Source organism: Sinohyriopsis cumingii, chromosome 10 (genome assembly GCF_028554795.1).
Source record: "Sinohyriopsis cumingii isolate HCF-2022 chromosome 10, ASM2855479v2, whole genome shotgun sequence".
Classification (NCBI taxonomy): domain Eukaryota; kingdom Metazoa; phylum Mollusca; class Bivalvia; order Unionida; family Unionidae; genus Sinohyriopsis; species Sinohyriopsis cumingii.
In genome coordinates, this window is record NC_142970.1 from 7,777,143 (window position 1) to 7,797,472 (window position 20,330).

Below are 20,330 nucleotides of genomic sequence, written 5' to 3' on the forward strand. Positions count from 1 at the left end.
ATGTCTGCAGTGTGGCAGTTTATAGTGATGTATAGCACTGGGGCATCATGCTGCAAACATGTAGTATGATGTTGCACCCAGTCACATTATCCTGACACCAGGCCGATCAGTCCTAACACTAACCTCTTAATGCTGAGCGTCTAGCGAGGTAGCTGTTAATACCATTTTTGTAAGTCTTTGGTATGACCTGGCTGGGGTTTGAACCCATGACCTCCCGCTTCTGAGGCGGACGCTCTAACCACTAGGACACCGGAGTGGTCAGAATGGAATTGTAACAATTAGAATGGAAGCAATTTGTATTATGCTTGTTGGGGCATTCCTCACTGATGGCTGTCAGTGACATCATCATGGGAATGTGTAACAGCCACATTTTGTAAGAACAAGGTGTAGTTGGTGAACAATACAGACACTTTTCTGCCATTTCCACTGGCATCATCTCATATGATGTTATTTAAAGAAACTTCCTACAACATACTCACAACATATAAAACCTATATGCAAATCTGATGAAAGCTGCTTGTGTTTCTGAAACACATATTCCATACTGGTGGCAAGAATGTCCAAATCTACATTACAAAAATGAAAACATTACCATCCATCTAGGAGTTGCAAATGTATGAAATCCTCTTGTTGGGTAGTTTTACTAACAGGCTTTACAGCAGGGCCTTCCATTAGATTTAAATGTGGCAGGTAAGTTGACAAAGTAGGGTGGGGGGTTGGGGGGACCTACCCCAATGGGGATAATTCATTTTTTTTTTAAAGTAGCATGGTGTAAAGTAAAAGTAGATGGGCTGATAAGGAATCCACTGAATTTACAGACTAAAGGTTCAGACATTTGTTTTTAAGAGAAAAATGAAAGAAGGAAACAACACAACAGATATTTTAATATGACTTTAATGTTTATTTTCTAGATTTAATTAAGATTATGAATCAGAATCAGTCTCCAACTCCACTGCAAAGTTTATCTATTACTTCTTCTGCTCAGGCACCTGCAAATTAAAACAAAATTGTAATGCTTAAATAAAGTCATATCATCTCAGCACTAGTTACATATGCAGAAGTCATGTTAATCAGCATTATAAAAATGTATGAAATTTTCTTCACTGCACTTGTGCTTCCCTTACTATCGTTAAGCCATGATACAAGATAACTTTGCACTTACTTGTCATTTCTGGCAAGTGGATGGTGCAATCAATTTGCACAAAGATGAATTTATTTCATCCAAATATTTCATGTGAATAAAAATTCCAAATGGAGGCACTTGTCCGATCAGACAAGATATATGCATATTGTAGTTAGCTGGACTCTAGCTCTGATAGTCCTGGGCAATAGGATAAGCTGATTTTGTTATCAGTTTAGAAATGCATCCGCTTTGCAAATACTATGCTTTAAAAGACGAAACTGAATCAAATATTGATGAAATAAGAGTCATTTGGATTACCTTGTTTTTTATCATTCTGCGTTGGTTGGGTGCATATTTGAGGGTCTCTGATATGGTCTCTTCCATTCCATTTGCCTTTGCTTTGCCATTAGTTTTCAAGCAGGCTTCTGCAAGAGTAATACAATGTTTTAAAATAAGTTTCACAACAAAGGATGCATTGCATTTTTCTAAATGCCAGCAATAATCAATGGAATATTTTTAAAACATGTACTTTGAAATGTGTCTCAAGTTACTTTATCAATTCATTTAAAAATCTCTGGCAAGTCACATGAAAAACACAATTTAAATCAAGCCATACTTACTTATCAAAACCTGACATATCACAAGCTCTTGAAATGCTTTTTTCCCTTTACGTCTCTTTGGACTATACTCTGGCCAGTCTTTTTGTTTTAAGCTTTTTCATCATCCTGCAGACACTATCCCCAATTGTAAACCTGCCAAGGGAGCTCAAGTAGCATATCTGAAAATAATAATAATAATAATATTACTATTTTTTGATTTTGATATTATTATTAGTAGTAGTATTTCATGATCGATGTGACAAAATATGCTTGTATATAGTTATTTTTTGCCATGGTTTTGCAAGCAAATTTAATTTCTCTAACTTGAAAAAAATTTGAGAACATTAACTATGCAACACAATGTACTAATAGCAATTATAAACCAAATTAACCACCGTGAATCTATTAACTTCATAAATGACATTCACTCAAGGATTGAATTAAAGTAGCCACATAATATGTAATAGTGTATATGTAGTAAAATACCTGTTACATGTTCATCTCTAAACATGTTTTAGCCTACATCCGTAAGACAAAACAGCCGACCACTACATGTTCACCCCACCCCCAAAAATAATTATACAGGCACTGCAGAACTTGCATAATGCATATTGAGGTTCACAACAGCAAATAAAGGTTATAACAGTTTTTTTAAATAGAAAATAAAGCCCCAATTTACCATCTTCTTGGAGAGTTTGGGATTCTCCTCCAACCTCTGGCAAAGGCCCTCTAGTTCCTCCACTGAATCACATGGCATTGCAAGAATTTCTTCTCTATATTCTGTGTCTGGGCCTTGTGTATGAACTTGGAGGGCCAGCTGCTCCAACAAATTCTCAATATTTGTGTCCAGTTTCATAAGTACATTGAACTGGAAATCTGTAGCAGATTTGTGATGAAATTAGTTTTGAAAGATCAAGATCATTATTATAAACTCCTTAAAAAGATCTGTACAGTGAACATGGGTTTAACAATGAAATATATTTATGAAATGAAATACATGGTTTTTGTACAGTTTATATGAAAACTTTTCCCTATAATCCTTTATTTTTTTATTCCCTGGATATGTTGTTTCACTGCTGGTGTCTGTAAAGTCTGCATTCAATGTAGATGGTTTAGGCGTCTGACTTACACAAGACAATGGTATACATCAGAAAGAAAAATAAAAAAACCAATGGAATGATGAACAGTCGACACATCAATGAAAAACAATTCATTGTTTATTTGCACAAATAAGTCTTGAACAGTATGTTTTATGACCTATAATTTAATTAATTAACATCTCACAATGTTCTGAAATAACAGTATCTAAGCTACAAGAGCTTGTGCTTTCATGTCATAATCTTCCATTTTGCAAACAAATTTTGATGTTGAATCAATGTATATGACCTTAGCATTGAACACTAACATTCAAAATGTCTACAAGATGACAAGACTATTATCAATTGAAGTGACAACAAACCAATGAGTTTTACGTGCATTGAACATAAGCATTTTTAAATGCTACAAAATGTGTTTTTAGTGTATGGCCACAAATTACGCAACATTTTGTCAAACATAAAACAGTTCTACTACCTTAGATGAGAATTAAATTCATAAATACAGTGTATAATTGACCTACTCGTATTTAGAGAGCTGTAAATGAAATAAGAGATTATATAAAAGTCAACACCTGTAGTATTTGTTTCATTATTCTATAATGTACATTTTTTTCCATCCTCAATACTTACTACTTGCAGAGGAACTGGCAGAGAGAAATCTTTATATTCTCCACTCCAGAGTGGATGGGGATGGTGATGGTGTTGTCCTTCTGGATGCAGCTAAGAGTATAAAGATTATCACTACTCCTTAATTGCAGTAAAAAAGAAACAAAGAAATCAGACTGGATTTTTTGGCATGTAAACAAAATGCATACTGGTTGCAATGACCACTGTATATAAAGCAGTGATACAATATATCACAAAATGCATTCTTTTTTAACAAAACATCTAATCTCATATATACAGCATCATGAGTAAGTAAGTACTCTTAAACACATCTTATTAAACAGACAGAAAAATGATGAAATTTATACATACTGTTGATAAAGAATTTCCAATTGTGGCATGGTATAAAAGCAATTGATAAAAAATAAAAAGAGACCAGATAAACTAAATAGAACATACCAGCAGGATAAGAGGAAATCTTGGAGTCTGCAAAATACTCTCCATTTCAGGAGGTTTTGGATGAGATGGCTGACCAGAAAGGTTTCCACTTGAGATTTTCATCTTTAAATAATCATCCTAGAGTGCACCAAAGTCATGTGAACTTGATCCAATTCCAACATTACTGCTGCTTGAGTGCTTAGATCCAGTATTGCCTTCACTAACTGATGTTATTAATACCTCTCTCTCATCAGCATAATTTCCATCATTTTTCAAAACTCCCATTGTAAAACCTCTGCTGAAGAAACTAACACTACACCATAAGGATTTAAAGAACTACTGCCCGGTTTCTAATCTCCAATTCATATAAAAAATCTTACAAAAGGTTGTTCAATCCCAGCTTGCATCTTGTCTGAATTCAAACAGTCTTTTTAGCAATGTACAATCTGCATATCGCCCTTGCCACAGGACACAAATTGTGTCTGCAAATAGATTACACTCCAGCCCAGTTGATCTATGTTGTGGTGTTGCACAGGGGTCTGTTCTTGGACCTGTTCTCTACACTCTATACACTCAGCTGCTCTCAAGTGTCATAGATCATCATCCAGTGTCTCACCAATTGTACACTGATGACACCCAAATATACAAATCTAGCCACCCAACTGAAGTTGATCCTACCATCCAAGGTGTAGAGATGTGCATTTCTGATGTGAAATCATGGATGACTTGTAACAAGCTGCAGATGAATGATGATAAAACTGAGGCCATTCTGATTACAACACAAAGACTTTCTCATTCACATCCTTTACCTCACACAATAAATATCAGCAACACCAACATTAAATTCACACAATCAGTACAAAACCTAGGTGTTACTCTGGACAGTACTCTCACATTGCACCAACATGTCATGAACATATGCAAGGCTGCATATCTTGAGCTAAGACGCATCAGCTCCATTCGCAGATATCTTTCAGTTGATGCCACTAAAACACTTGTGTGTTCATTACTACTTTCAAGACTGGACTATGGTAACTCAATTCTGTCTGGTTCATCTTAATATCTACTGCAGAGACTTCAAAAAGTTCAAAACATAGCTGCTTGGATCATACTTAGAGTACCACAATCAGAGCACACCTCCCCGCTGCTCTGTACCCAACACTGGCTATCCATTCGATCCAGAATCAAACACAACATTAGTTCTCTGTGCTACGTTTCACTGACAGACTCTAGTCCAACATACCTATCCGACCTCACCTATGTGTACACACAAGCAAGATACTTACACTCCTCTTCCGACAATCATATACTCATTATTCTCACTATGAAAACAGTCACATGGACAGCATTCTTTTGCATACCAGGGCCCAGCAACATGGAATGAATTGCCCACTGAACTTAGACACAAAGACGCAGTGATCCCATTCAAGAGTGCTCTCAAAACTACTTATTCTGACTACAAAAACAAACTTAATGACTTAATAATGTTAACTACCTTAAATATTCTCAGCATGTTTTTTATGTTTTCTAATTTCATGGTGTTTGTTTTTGTAATCATATCATTGTGTATGTTTTTATGTTGTCTAATGTTGCAAAGCGCTTAGAGCTTCTAAAGATTAGGCGCTATACAAAGTCCTCATTATTATTATTATTATATTTAGCTTGGATGAATATTTTTTAAATCAGTGGCCATAACTAAAAAATGGGATTTTGTTTTATGATCATAAAAGTATGTTGGACACCATCCATGATGTACAATGCTGTCTGACATTTCTATGCACCTAAGGTTTCCATCTCAAATATTAAAGCAAAATGCATACCGAATTTGACAGATTGACGAAAATAAAAAAAGCAATGCTTACCATTTGAAAAGAGGCAATTGTCACTAGAATATTCTATTCAAAATGATATTAATTTTGGACACAGGGGATACCACCCCCATGTTTTCCTGACTCGTGATATGTCGGCCTATTCTGTGCACAGCTTTAAAAGATGTAATGTTTATCCATCGAGCTATAGAAATGAAATACATTTACTGTAGACTGTTTCTGTCAGCAGTTAAGTTGAGTAATTAGGTCAGGTTTATAGCTAGTTTACAAAATTCAATGTAGAATGCCAATAAATGACAAGATATATTTTTGCAAACTAAAGTGATCTTGAAAAAAGATTAGTAAAGTTTAACATTTTATAAAAAAATAAGCTATTATGTGGAAAAGAAACAACAATGAAATAGGATGCAATGTGTTTACGTCTAGTTTTGGAAGGTACCGTCTCTAAGGTACCGTCATAATTGTACCGTAGTTTAATGGGTGGAAAGGCCATTGAAAGGTAAGGGCAGTGCGGAGACCATCGAGTATGTTCCAGAATAGCTGAATCTTTGTAGATACATAGATCCATTCGTAACTTCAGTCCGCAAGCGAAACACTGTACTTCGTATCCCAATCCTGACTCAGGTCCGAAGTAGACAAATCCTGTTCTAGCTAAAACATACGAAGAAGGTAATCCTTCCCTATCCGTAGGCCATTTTTGAAACGTGTCCAATCGACGGGCACAATCACAATAGTCAGGTAAGAAGACTGGAAAATGGTAGGGTTTGAACTTGCAGTTCTCACTGGATTTCTCACTCGATTCTTGCTGTGGCGAAGTCATCCTTCTGGTGGGTGGCTATCCTCTTACAACCAATGTTTTATACCGACATGTCCATACGGCAAAGTAAAGTGGGTGGGAAGCCGCACTCGCTTCTGCTACACGATTTGATAGACTTTTTCCAAGGGTCGACTGACGATGTGGTGTGTGGGTAAACGTACAATCTTGTTGGGTTGATAGGTGGTCACTTTCTCTAGACTGCAAGGCTTCTTTCAATACGCCAAAGTTGACCACTCGACTGGTACGATAATTCAGAGTAAGTCCTTTCACTTTACACTTCGTGTGCACTTCTCCTTGTTTGTCCCAGTATTCGTAGCCGTAATTTTTGGGACCGCCACTGACGAAACTTAGAATCTTGTCATCGGGGTGCTCGTCTGTCCAGGCTCCTAAACGGTCTCCTTCGATGTCAGGGTGCTGTTGACTCGGGTGATCGATATAAATGCAACTGTCCATGTCAAAGTACAAGACACGTTCCCCTAACAGTTCTAAAGCTTCGTACAATTTTAAGCGAGCATGAGCTGTCATGTAAGCTGCAATGATGACATTTACAAAGGGGTCATCTTCTACAAAGTTCAGATCTTCTTCGTAATTCACCAAGATCAAATCCTCACGAACGACGTCCACGTGTTTCATGAATTTGGCTTTGTCGTGAATCATCTGAAAGTAGCGGGAAGGTTCGGTCAAATACTCCATCTTGGGTAAACACGGTCATTGTGCCATTTTACCCCACAAGCAATTTAACATCACTTTGGCAAACGATCGCCTGCCTTCGTTTTTCTCAATGTGATCTTAAGTAATGCCTTCTTGTGCCCAGAATTTCTCTCTGAATGTCTTTTGGTCTTCGGGAGTGTGACACCAGGACAGATAGCCACTGGCTTCTTGCTCAGTTTCAAAAAGGCATCCACGTAGTCTGCGAAAATGCCTTTCTGCGTGGAGTCACCCTTGTGGAATTATTGTGTCTTGGGAAAGTGGCAAATTTCGTACACTTCTAACAGTTGGTATCCCATGTTCAGAGCTTTGAACAATTCTACGCTGACCCATGTCCCCGTCAAGGCCCGTTCTTCCTGGGTGTGATGACAAGGTTGATCTTGGTTGCACGTTTCAGCACAAGTACGGCACAAAGGAAACATAAGTTTGCCTTGGCAATGGCGAGGTAAGACGGGATTGTATAGGTTCGTGGGAGGCAAAACTTTGCACTTGATCAAGCCTTCGTATTGTCGAATGTTTTTTAGGTCGATGTGTTCGGTGAACAATTGTGGGTGCCCTGCAGGAAAGCAACAATATTTGCACACGTAGGGATACAGTGAACACACGTCCAAGTATTTGATTTGTTCTCCTTTCTCTTCGTCAGCTTGGTACAGCAAACAGGTGGCATTGGTCCTTCCTCCGTACAAACTATCACTTGGGTTCAGGGGGTCCATGAACTGGTAACTTTCCATGAGGCGTTTAAACTCGGGATCGGTGTTCAAACGGTGATTGTATTTGTGTTCCCACATTTCCACCACTTGGTATCCTTCCTGTTCTAACTTTAGGCGTCGCTGACAAATGGCCTGGTACAAGTCTTCCATGGTTCGTTGTAAGAACTGATTTTTAGTGCCGCGGTCAGGGTAACAGACATCCGTGAAATAAGCAACCGTTAAACTCGTACATGATCTTGGGGTTTTCTAAGTCCCAGCCATCGACCGAATGCATTCCGATGATCTTTTCGCCCTGTCCGTTGCGGGCATGCTGAATCCATTTGTCTTCCTTGTCGCACAAGTAATGCAACCAGCATGGGGCTTTGACCGAGTATTGACGTTTGACATAGTTGGTCGTTTGAGGACTGATGACAGCCACAGTGTTTTCAAGCATGAATCGTTGTCGGTAGACTAAGGAACACGCTTCGGCAATGGTGCAAGCCTCTTTTAAATGATCAACCCCTCCGTGTTCCATGAACAGTTCTCGAAATTTTCCACAGCATCGCCGTAAAATGTCCACGTCGGAACGACGATACTTTAGCATTTCTTCCTGAAAGTCGAAAGGGTCGGAGGCGTGAGCCTGGTACCAAGCGTAGAAAGTTTCTCGTTCGGTACGCATGTTGTCAGGGTCGTAATAGTGAGCCTGAGGCAAATGGGGTAGAACGGCGTGTTGATTGGCTTCTGTTCTGAAAAAGTGTGGAAAGTACCCTTTAGCCATTTCTGTCATTCCAAACATTTTAGGCATTCGACTCAAAGGCATGGCTAAGTAGCTCATCGAATCTTTAAACTGCACTTGTCCCACTTGCATGAAAATGATTTTGGCTGCGTTCAAAGTGATTTTAGGACGCTCGATGCCACGTTCCGTATAACATCTCAAAAGAAACTGTCCATCGTATCCGGAGAAATTGTGAGCCATCACCGTGGCATGGTGATGACATTCTCCATAATAATGTTCGATGTCCTCTTGGCTCCACGTCTTGTCGATGGGGTCTAAGACCCATTGTGTGAAATCGGCTAGTGTGTTCGGTCCTTGAAAGATTTTTTCACGCCCTCCAGGAATCTTACTGCAGTGAGGGCAATAACTCAAGATAGGTTCTTGAATCACTTCTCGCACGCTCGATGAGCCACGCAGAAACTAGGAATGTGAATACCGGTCTCTTGCATGCATTCGAAATCGAAAAAGATGAAATTGCCTTTCTTCTTCTTGTGACCATCCTCTTTCTCTGGTTGGGATTGGTATTTTTGCATGTAGCATTGGTGTTCCAAGTCCACGATGCAGTGACAAATGTGACATTTTTTCTTTCCTGAACATACGTGTGCCTTGGTACTGTTGATACATAGACCTTGTCCACACATTGGGCACAATCTCAGGAGTTGACAAGCACATTTCTTCTGTGAACCTTGCATCTTCAGATGTTGTTGGTAACAGGCTGGGCTGACAAATGTGCGCAGACAAGCAGGACAATGCACTGGTTCTTGCCCTTTGCTCAGACAGGGCTGAGAGGCCAAACATCCTGAGCATTTCGATCCACAATGTTTGTGTTGCTCTCGATTATTATAACCATCATAAGTCACATTTCTCACAGTAATATTTGTATCCCAGGAATCCAGTGATAGTGGTAATGGTATCGAAATGGTCATCGTGATGATAGAGGTGAATGTATTTTCCATCCTTAAAGTCTTTCCCTCGAAACAACAGAGACCCGCGCACTTCTTGAGGGTGCACTTTCAAGGTGTATCGTGGAGCTAGGGCATCTTGCAATTTTTGCATCTCAGGAATGCCACAGGATGTGTCTTTGGACAGGCATGCTTGTTGTAACAGAAGTTCTGCTTCATTTCGTTGTTTGGCTCGGTTCGATTTTCGAATGTTCTCCCAGGCTCTTTTCCATTCTACCGTGTCGTTCTTGTCGGCATAAGTTCATCCCACCACGATGGCTCGGGCTAAACACATGTGGTCTTGAAAATTGTTAATTTGGACAAGACTTGTTTTGGTAATGCGAAGGTTGTTGACCAATAAGGTCTTTCTGCATTGTCCGGTCCCTTGAGGAGGAGAGACGTGGGTCATGTCCAGTGTGGCTTTTCCATCGGTGATGTCAAACTGGTCATTAGATTGTTGCACGTGTTTAATCTTGTCCATGACTTTGGAAGTGGTCAATTCTGCAGGGCTGCTAAACTCGATCCAAACAGGGGATTTCAAGCCGTCATGTTGTATGGAAAGTCTCAAGCGATCATCTTCTTTGGGTTGACATTGTCGCTTGAGTGTGGTGAGCAAAGAATCCCACATGTCGGTGATGAACCCTTCTGCTTTCTCTAACAGTACTTCAGACTTGAAATCTTTAAACTTCACTGTGTATTTGTAAGCCGTAGTTCTAAATTTTCTAGAGGGACGCTTTTCCGTCTTTCGAATGTCATAGTACTTTTCAGGGTTGACTAAGGGTGGTAAACTTTGTTTAGAGGGTTTGGATTCTGGTTCACTCATGTCCTCTTCAAAATCACTGGCATGAATTTGTGCCAAGACTTTAGCCCTGGTACGAGGCGATAGATCACGTTTCTGCCTCTTACTTTCTTCTTCTTTCTTCTCAAATGAATTGGATCATTTCATCTCGATAGCAAAAAGTCAAATGACTAAAGTTTAAACACCATGGACTAATTTATAGTCATAGCAGACCAGCGTATATAAAGGGTATGTGTCTTGTCCTTTCACTATTCATTTCACTCTCAAACTGAGCACAACGATGGAAGAGACTACCAAGATCGAACGTTTCATCAGAGCTTTGCGAGGGGTCATTAGAAAATTCTCTTCAGACCAGCCGAGGGACTACTCTCCTTCCTTTCAAGATAAAAGTCAAGATACTTGCTATATCTGTCAGAAGAAAGGGCATTGGTCTTCAGAGTGTCCAGACCGTCAAAAATGAAAAAAAAGAGGTTAGAAGAGACAAAAGTCAAGATACCTGTTATTATTGTCAAGAAAAAGGACATTGGTCACCAGACTGCCCAAAAAAGAAACAAGAGGAGTCAGAAGAAGAGAGGGATTCTTCAGAGGAAGAGGAAGAAGAAGAGGAAGAAAACAGACAGGTGAAGAAAAAGAAACAGGAGAAGAAAAGAAGGGAAGAAAGTGAGGAGGAAGAGGAGGAAAAGACTATGACGGTGAAGAAATTAAAAAACAGAGAGTGAACAATGAGACAGAATAAGTCTATGAACTTTTTAAAGTGCTCTGTTGTGAATTGTGAATTGTAAATATTTATAAAAGAATAAATTAATTATAAAAGGTAAGTGTCTTTGGGTTTTGATTTTAAAATAAGAACCTACACTCACGCACACTCATGCACAGACAGGTACTATTGGGTAAAATGTTTTTTTTTAGTTATTGGCAATTGAAAGTCTATCTCTTTTCGAGAGACGTGGATGGCCCTGAAAAGGGCCTTTTTTGGTGTAAGGGGTGAGTTTAAACAATCAACTTTAACTGTCTTAAGCCTTTGCCATGGCCAAGGCCTACTTCTGGACTGCGTACTGTTGATGATGATTTCGTTGAAATCACTAAGGGTGGTGCAGTAGGCGTAGTCACAGGGTTGGAGTGTTTAGCTTGGGAAGGTCGTATTCTCTTCGGCCGTAATGAAGAAGTCTGATACATTTGTTTCAGACGTTTTAACTCCGCTAAAATGTCTAACAGTACCGTGACCGTTTGATTTTGACACCCTTGTTTCTTTGCTGCTGCTTCTTCTTGTTGTTGTTTTTTTCTTACCTCTTCTTCTTGCTGCTGTTGCTGTAGGAGAAAAGCTTGTTCCGCTTCCTTTTGCTGTTGTATAAATTTCTCCAATTCTTCTTTCTGTCTCTGTCTAAAATTTTCCATGTGCGGTAATGAAGGAGAAGGTGACGAAGGTTCAGGAACAAATTCTTGCAAGGTAAAAAAATCCACAAAATCCCAATTCACCTCTTCTGAAAGTAAGTCTGGGTTCCCTTGGGTAGTCTCCACCATCAGTGCACCCAAACTGATCGTTTTCTGAGTTTCCGTCATGTTGAAAAACTGTCGCTTAGATTGACTGCGCACAGGCGCTAGCGAATCTATATAGACTATGTGACGTCACAGACTGCTCTCTTCGGATTGGACGTGGGCTGACTGAATTTTGTAACGCGTGTTTGGATTGGTCAACAAACTCAATCCGTTTCAATCCTTCCTCCCCCTATAAATAAGTACAGTTCACTGCATTCCTTCACCTGTTACTCAGCACCCCAACATGTGGACCGACGTACAATCTTCAACGCTTGTGTCTTCGATGATGTTCCGGACGGACATATCAATGTATGTCCGATCCAACTGGACAGTTATCCACAGGACAGACACCAGCCTGTGGATGCGAAGAATCTTATGTGGAGCATCAAGGATGCCTCAAAAGAGTCTTAATCTATGGTCCTGCAGTCAGGCGCAGCCTAAGGTCAAGAAGAAGATATCACAGATGCCCTTTATGTTAAGGGTATATTAACATAAAACCAAAGGCCCTTTTCAGGGCCATTCCTATCTCTCGAAAAGATCTTGACTTTCAATTGCCTACCCCTTTTTTTATTTTTTTGTTTAAAAAAATAATAAAAAAATAGAGACCCCTCCCTGTTTCAATTTTCGCCTGTTCCATTTTCATAGACCCATCAGGTCGGGACCTTATTAAAATAGGGTCCCGACCCTGTTCCATTTCCCCTAGTCCCAAGACAGTCCCACGATTTATTCCCCATGTTCAATTTCCCTTGTCCCTAGAGTGAATAGTTTTTTTTCTTTCTCCCATGTTAAATTCCCCTTGTCCCTAGAATGGATATTTTTTTTTCTCCCATGTTAAATTACATAGTCCCCAGAGTGGATATACCCTTTTTAACATGGAAGTTCCCTAGTCCCTAGACCGTCCCTATTCACTACTACCATTGTCATTACCAGCCTGAAACCCAATTTAATGCCATTTGTATAAATTCATTTCAAATAAATATTATGATATAGTTGAAGTGTAAAGTCAAGGAAGTATTCTGCTTGCAGATTTTACATTTTAGATATTATAGTAAAGTCATATTTTCTCTTGTTTAGTAAACTCTATTGCAACTGGTTCCAAAATAGTAAAACTTATTTAATGTTCATTCACCAGAATAGGTATTAATACAATCCCGAATTAACTGTATGGTACTAAAATATACCCTGATCTTGTGTGAGATTGTAATATACAGAACTATACCTAAAGACAACAATAATATATTGAATTTATATTGTATCAAGACTGTCATAGTTATGAACTCCAACTTTATTCAGGTTTTTTCATAATAAATGATCATCTTGTGCTATGGTTGAAAAGAAATCAAAGTTCAGTTTAACTCCATTCTCTCCACATTTGTCAGTTGTTAAGAGGCATACTCATCCTCAGTGTTATAGTAAAATGTAATCTTATTTGGATCAATCTTGGTGGTGTAATATATGAATGGAGAAAGAATATTATCATCCAGATTAAAATATGTTTTATTCAGACTCTACTAAAATTTTTAGTTGGATATGGGTTACGGAGCCTGATGTGTACGAACAAAGCAATGTGTACCATGACCTTTTTAATTTAACATTTTAAACTCCTGCAGAAGAAAGAGATTTTTTAGATCAATTAAACTGTATTAACAAAAACATTTCTTCAGTATGATTTTCATTTACTTAGTACTGACAAAACTCATATTTTAAAGTTGTTGTTTTTTTGTGTTTGGTTTGGCCTTTTATGGTAAACCAACACAAGTAAGTTATTTAGTGCCAAGGCACTTTAAGTATAGTGCCTTGCCCAAGGACACACCATGGTAGCTAACCCAGGTTGGTCTGATGGTAGAATTTGAACCTACCTTATTTCACAGGTCCAGAAAGCTAACCACTGAGCCACTACAGCTCCCCATCTTATAGTGGAATGCTGGTATACTTTATGATCAAGAAGGATGGGTTGGGGTATGCATGTTGCATCTGAAAAAAGTGATGGAATTTTTGTTTACATAATATTTTAGTCATACAATATGAATCATTTTCTATAGATTTAAGATGTATCAGATCAAGATAAGAAAAATCATATATTCTGTTTCCTGGGAATGTACTAAAATTCACTGTTATTGTTTGATTTTTTGGTAGTAAGCTTACTTGGTATTTTTTTCTTTTTAACTTGAATACCTAATTTGTTAACATCCTATTCTAAATCTTCATAGTTCTGTCTATTAAGTGACAACTGTTGATACATGTAGGGAAGTTTTTGTTTATATCTTTTGATTTTTGTGATTCTGGAAATTGCAGTATTTGTTGTTGTATTATTAACCATTTCAGTAATTTAATGAGTGCAGAGTATACTGCTCTATAAATGAAACTTAAGTGAAAATAATGTAAAAGTATGTTTCACTGCAAATATAAATTGTTTAAAATAATATATCATTGATCATATGACTATTCAATTGTGGTAACTAGTATTCCATCCAATATCTATATACTAAAATATGTCTTTTCATACAGCTGGTGATCATTTAGATACAAGTCCAATTGAACATAATCAAATTATCAATGCAGGTGTTTTTATTAGTAGTAGTATTGCAGGTATAAGTGTTAGTATTAAGATTTCATATACAGGTATGATAAGTGTATCATAATGTTTAAATGATGCTCCTTGTTACAACATAAAATATGTTCATTGAAACAAATGGTTCACTGGTAAATTGGCAGCAAAGGTCTTCACTGAATTATGTTGCATAAACTATTTTACAATAAAACATATATGATGCATCTCAATTATGATGAATGTGAGGAGGAGGATTAATAATAATGCAATTTAAGTTATCTTCATAACATAAGTTCTAGCAGATGTGTAATTTTTATGTGGTTCATCATCAGTTTGAAACTGGTCTATGATTTCTGGATCTGGACATATCTGGTCCCCTGCTGTTGTGCTGCTATGGTCTTTACAGTTCATTAGGATATCAGTTACACTTGGTTTACATTTAGAACCCCATGGGATGGAATGCCCAGTTTGAAACTGAGAGAATGGTTAATTATCCATAATATAACTCCTGCAGTTATTATTAGGTTTGATATCAAGGTCTTTCTTTAAAAGCTTTTCAACTCAGGTTCTGTTCTACCATACAGATAAATAAAGTCAAATTCAAGGCTTTCAGATTTGTCCAGTTTGTTTCATGTGTTGCGGCAGACAGACTGTATATTGCCACTGTACCATATAAATATCAGTGCTTAGTCTGCTCTCAGTTGCTGTGGTTTGATTAGTTACAAGTGTCATCACATGTGACTAATTATTGACCAATGTCATGAAACTTGTATAATTAGAAGGCTGTATTTAAAAACTCTAAAGATTTTAAATGTGTGCTAGAGGGTAGGGTTAGCAGTTATACTCCCAATTATGTTTGTGATGAGCAAAAGCAGCTGCACAAATTTGAGCTTTTAGTTTGGTTCTGGTAGGGTCAAAGGATGCAGGTACATTTTACATTCATTTTTTACTAGAAATAGCTATTTTCAATATTTTTCTGTGACAAGGCAACTAAAAAAATCAGTATGTGCCTTATGCATGAATAAAGTTCACTAGTACTATAACAAATTAGTATACTTTTCATCACCCCTCTACCATCAAGATTTTTTTATATTTACCTCTGTAGCAGACACAAATAAAAGTCGGCAGCTCATTTGCAGACTAAGTTACGCATATGATCTCCAATGCTCATCTAACTGTGACAGGCAGTCACCAACAAGCCAACCTATTTCCATGCCTAACTCAAAGTAAATCTGAACCACATTATAGATTTAGCTTATGTGTAAATTTATAAATGCTAGGCTTGTGATAATTAGGTTCATGCCTTCTACCTTAAAAATTAGAGGGATGTCAAAATACGAAACTATCCAGTGAGACCTATGATGTTAATTTTAATCCCTATGGGATCTGTGACATAAAAAACCCAAATGCTTTATGTATTAAAAGGTAACTAATGGGGGCAGGATCTGCAGTGAATCAATGGTTAGTATGCTAGACTCCTGATAAAAATGTTTGTGTTAAAATCCTGTTATCAAGTCAACCAGGTTACCTACTGCAATGTACCCTTGCCTTACTCCAATTCCCTCAGTACTCAGTAAACAACTAGTGTTGCTGTACATAACAAAACCAGTCCATATTGATTTTACATATTTTACTAAATCCTGACAAAAATAATTCTCTAAATAAAGAATGATTAATATGTGATGGTCTCGCATGTAATCAAACTCTTCCAAGCTTTTAATGATATGAACCGATTTATCAATGTTTATCAAATTTGCATGAAAAACTATTTTTTATTTGTCATCAAATATGTTCAATGTTTTGATCATATAAGCATTTCTGCTACATTATATCAAAATAATCTTTTTGTCAGAAATAGAGCCCTTATAGTATTTGCAAGGTCAACCAATCAGATGCAGAATTTGAGTTTAATATGAATGAATATTTTTTTTACAAAATTGCTCTTTTGCTATATCTTGATGAGATAAATCTATTCACCAAGTCTGATAAAATTAAGGAGAAATAGTTTTAAGAGCAGTAGCAAGAATGGCTAGTGAGATGTAGAACCACCACATTATATGCATAGATTTTGCTTATAGCCTCAGACATACAAGCAAATAATTAAACAAGTCAGATCTAAATTGGATCATAAACACTGTTGTGCAAATCATAAGAAACTCTGCCAATCAGATGCAAGGTCACTTCACTACCATACCTTTATCACACTCATAATAAGCATCATTGTGAAACTTGACTATATAAGCCCAATGGCCAAGCATGATCAAACTTGAATCAGCAGTAGTGGTTATAACCTCATGTATTTGTATGCATCTTCACTTCTTCTATCTAGATCTCATTTATATAAGCATGTATTCTAAGTTTAGTAAAAACTGCACTACATGTATAAATATTGCATGCGGTGGTAACATACTCAGATGAAAGATCACCTTATTATTATTAATGGTTAACACTCATCAAACTTCAAGGACAACTTAATGATTTTAGCCTATATTGTGGAAGTATGGCTTTTAGGCTGGTTAAAAAACTCAACTAATCTTATACATGATCACATGTATATACTTGGATTTTGCTCATTATTAGATTTATCCAAGATGTTGATTTAAGCCCAAAACCAAGTTTTATATAAACAAATTGATCAGAACTATGGACTCCAAAGTAGCTAATTTCTTACTGTTGAAAGACAGAAGGGGATGTGAAATAAATAACACACTCTGGACCATTACATAAACCCACTTAGCCTTTTGACCAGCTGAGATAAAATATCAACAATAATGTTAAATAAGATTGATAAATTATGTTTTCTCACATTATCTCTAGCCCTTTTCAACATGGATGGTATTTTTCTTCCACATATGTCAGCTCTTAATTAGTGGCCCTTTCCCATCATGAATGTTGTAGGTGAAACTCTCAGAATTAGGCTTTTTAATTTATATCTGTAGAAGAAAAAAAACTATTGGTCTGCATATATCAATGTCACCATTTCTGTATTAGATTAAAATACCATATGTGTGTGTTTGTGTGTGTGTATGTGTGTGTGTGTTAATTTTAGAATTTAAGCAAACTTGTCTCCATGTGTTTATTTTAAAACTGATGATGATAACACATAACAGGTTCAATGGATAAAATGTTATTTCTTACTTCTTACAACTGCTCATTATATCTGAATTTACATTCAATGTTTGTTTTAATTAACATATTTGGGATAATGGGCAAATTATTTATTTTGTAGTTTATCATTATATCATTTACCAGTCTTTTATCATTCAAATATGTAAAATATAGTACCATTATACTGACTTCATATTCTATATGATATCCCAGCAATACATATTAAGCAGATAAGTGCAAATAAAAATGTTCAGAATGTAAAATTTACTCCAAGCTCAAAGAAGATCAGCAAAAGATAATATCCAACAAATTACCAAATAAAAAGCGAAGTTAACGCAGTTACCTTTATTATGATGTCTCCAACACCAACGGTACTGTACAGCTACGTCTTCTGAGTTTTACCGTCATCTTGTCTTTCAAACCAGAATTAATTTCTTGAGCTCTTACAAAATGAAGAAACTTTTAAATACTATAATTTAAGCAGCTTCTTTACATGCCATCAGATAAATTATGGCACAGTGTTATGTCTGTCAGCAAAACGCAACTTCACATTTGGCCGGCGCGCTGTGTGGGCATCGCCGACACAGCAACTGACATGAATTCTCTATTAGCAGACAATGATTCGGAATAAATCCTTCGCAAATCTAACATTCTCGATTTTTCATAGTTCCACTTTTCATTGTTGCATCTGTTTGATTGTACAATTGCTAATGATGTTCAATGAATCAAGTTCAATTCATCTGCTGTCTGAAATCCCGGTTCAGTTGGTATTTTCTTCCGCGCATGATGCCGTGTAAATAAAAGATACGGTCGACATTCAAAGTGGTTTAGGTTAATTTATTATTTTTGTTTATTAAGGTCATTTGCAGAAAGTGTTTCGCTAGGGTGAGAAAAAAAATATAACAAAAAGAAAACTTTCTTTTCCAACGCTAATACTGTATATATTTCAATTTGTGATTGATGCTATAAATAAAAAAAAAATGATAATAAAGCATTTTAGCCCGTGGCTTCGGCACGGCACTCGTTTTGTGGGTTTTTTAAAATGTTGTTAGTGTTGTTTTGGGGTTGTTTTTTGTGTGTGTACCACACTAAAAAACATACCAGGTATTAGGCCTAACGTAGGAAAAGAAATTATCCTCTATTTATTACTATTCTTACTGTCAAATGACGCAAAAGTGATCAAATTGCTGTTAAGATTTTGTTTTGTATAACACTTACCGCTCGTTTTCCTCGAGATAAAGCAGCCACTTCAAAATGATTATAAAATCTGTGACAGATGAAAAACGTGGTTTAAATAGTTCGTAATCGCCTGCCTTAAAATACTGTAGGAATTTGCTAATGTATTTCATGGCCCTCGTTTGAATAGATACCAACGATCATGTATATCGACCAAAATTTGTATATTCCTGCCCACAATCATGTATTTTGTATTAAACCGTATATTACACGAGCGCTCTGTGGCAAACTCGGGGGGGGGGGGTTCTCTATTATACCCAGAGGCGTAGCTATGATATTTTGCGCCCGGGGACGAACTATAAAATTGGCGCCCCAGCCCCCTCCCCGTTTAATCACATATTTGAATATTACCCTTGTTTACTTATTATAATGTAACGTTGTAAGCCTCATTTTGGCGCCCCTGTACCTTGGCGCCCGGGGACATATGTACTCCCCTTCCCCCCCCCCCCAGCTACGCCTCTGATTATACCTGCTGTATCAGTTGAGAAATATATTGAACAGATCAGGCCCCAATACTCTCGCTCTGAAAAACATTAAAATAATTATATGCAGAATATCGGTAGGTCTCCCTCTTGCCGAAAATGTCAGCACCGTATATATTTTGCAAGTAATGTAATGGGTATAATAACACACACACACACACACACACTTTTTTGGGAGTGGGAATGGGGGCAACGGACAGATGCCCCCATTTCCCCAAAAAATAAAAAGTATTTTATATTTGTGTATTTCCCCCTCAGATGTGTTCTACGTTTTATTAAAACAAAATTTTATATAAAAAATTTAGTTTTTATAATTTTTGATGGGGTATTTATGTTTCCATAGTGTTATCTAAAGGGTTGTTCGTCCGAGTCTGGTTTCCCTCACCTTGCTCGAAGTTCCTTCCCTTGAAATGTTTTGTAACCTTTGCTATATGTCGCCTAGGTCTCAGTGTTTGCTATATGTAATGGTGTTATATTGTGTGGATGCTATAATTTCTTTATGTTTGAGACAGCAAGTATAGATCAAATATCTTTCCCAGTTGTATTCCTTCCTTTATGATGTTATAATGTATCTTTTAATTTGTTTTATGGTTTTCGATTTTGACGATAGAATGGTGTACTATTTAGATTTTGTTTAAAAAAAAATAATTTCCTATTTTATTATTCGAGTGATAATATGTGTCGTTCCTCATAATAGTCTTTAAAGATGTTGATAGGTAGGTTACGCTCGATCCAAGGTTCACGCTTCTTTATTCTCTATGTGTTTTTCCTGGGTCGCGTTAGGCCTCCTTTATTTAGTTTATCTGATTATGCTTTATTGAAAGATCCAAACGTATTTATGAGACCACATTATTCTATAGTGGTCAACCATGCAGTGCGGGAGAAGTTAGTAGGGTTTAAAAATAAGTGTTATACAGTATGTATTTGTGTCTTTATTTTGTCTGTTTATGTTCTACATTGGGTGTTTTCAAAGACTCATGATGGGCCTGTGCACTT

General features: G+C 37.1%; 2 long non-coding RNA genes across 6 annotated transcripts; both read right to left on the bottom strand.

The window, feature by feature from the left end:
* Positions 1–878: 878 nt before the first annotated feature.
* Positions 879–13,933, bottom strand: LOC149789563 (uncharacterized). Of its 5 annotated transcripts, none has more exons than XR_016423672.1 (4): positions 13,817–13,933; positions 3,450–3,539; positions 2,402–2,598; positions 1,555–1,901 (listed from the first exon to the last, which is right to left on the bottom strand). It is a non-coding gene; the product is annotated as an uncharacterized LOC149789563 (long non-coding RNA). The 5 variants fall into 5 exon arrangements; XR_016423671.1 differs by having other exon boundaries at positions 3,450–3,566; XR_016423670.1 differs by lacking the exon at positions 13,817–13,933 and adding an exon at positions 3,885–13,058.
* Positions 13,934–17,317: 3,384 nt separating this feature from the next.
* On the bottom strand, positions 17,318–18,626 carry LOC149789564 (uncharacterized). The gene is made up of 2 exons (XR_016423675.1): positions 17,960–18,626; positions 17,318–17,441 (listed from the first exon to the last, which is right to left on the bottom strand). It is a non-coding gene; the product is annotated as an uncharacterized LOC149789564 (long non-coding RNA).
* Between the last annotated feature and the right edge of the window lie 1,704 nt (positions 18,627–20,330).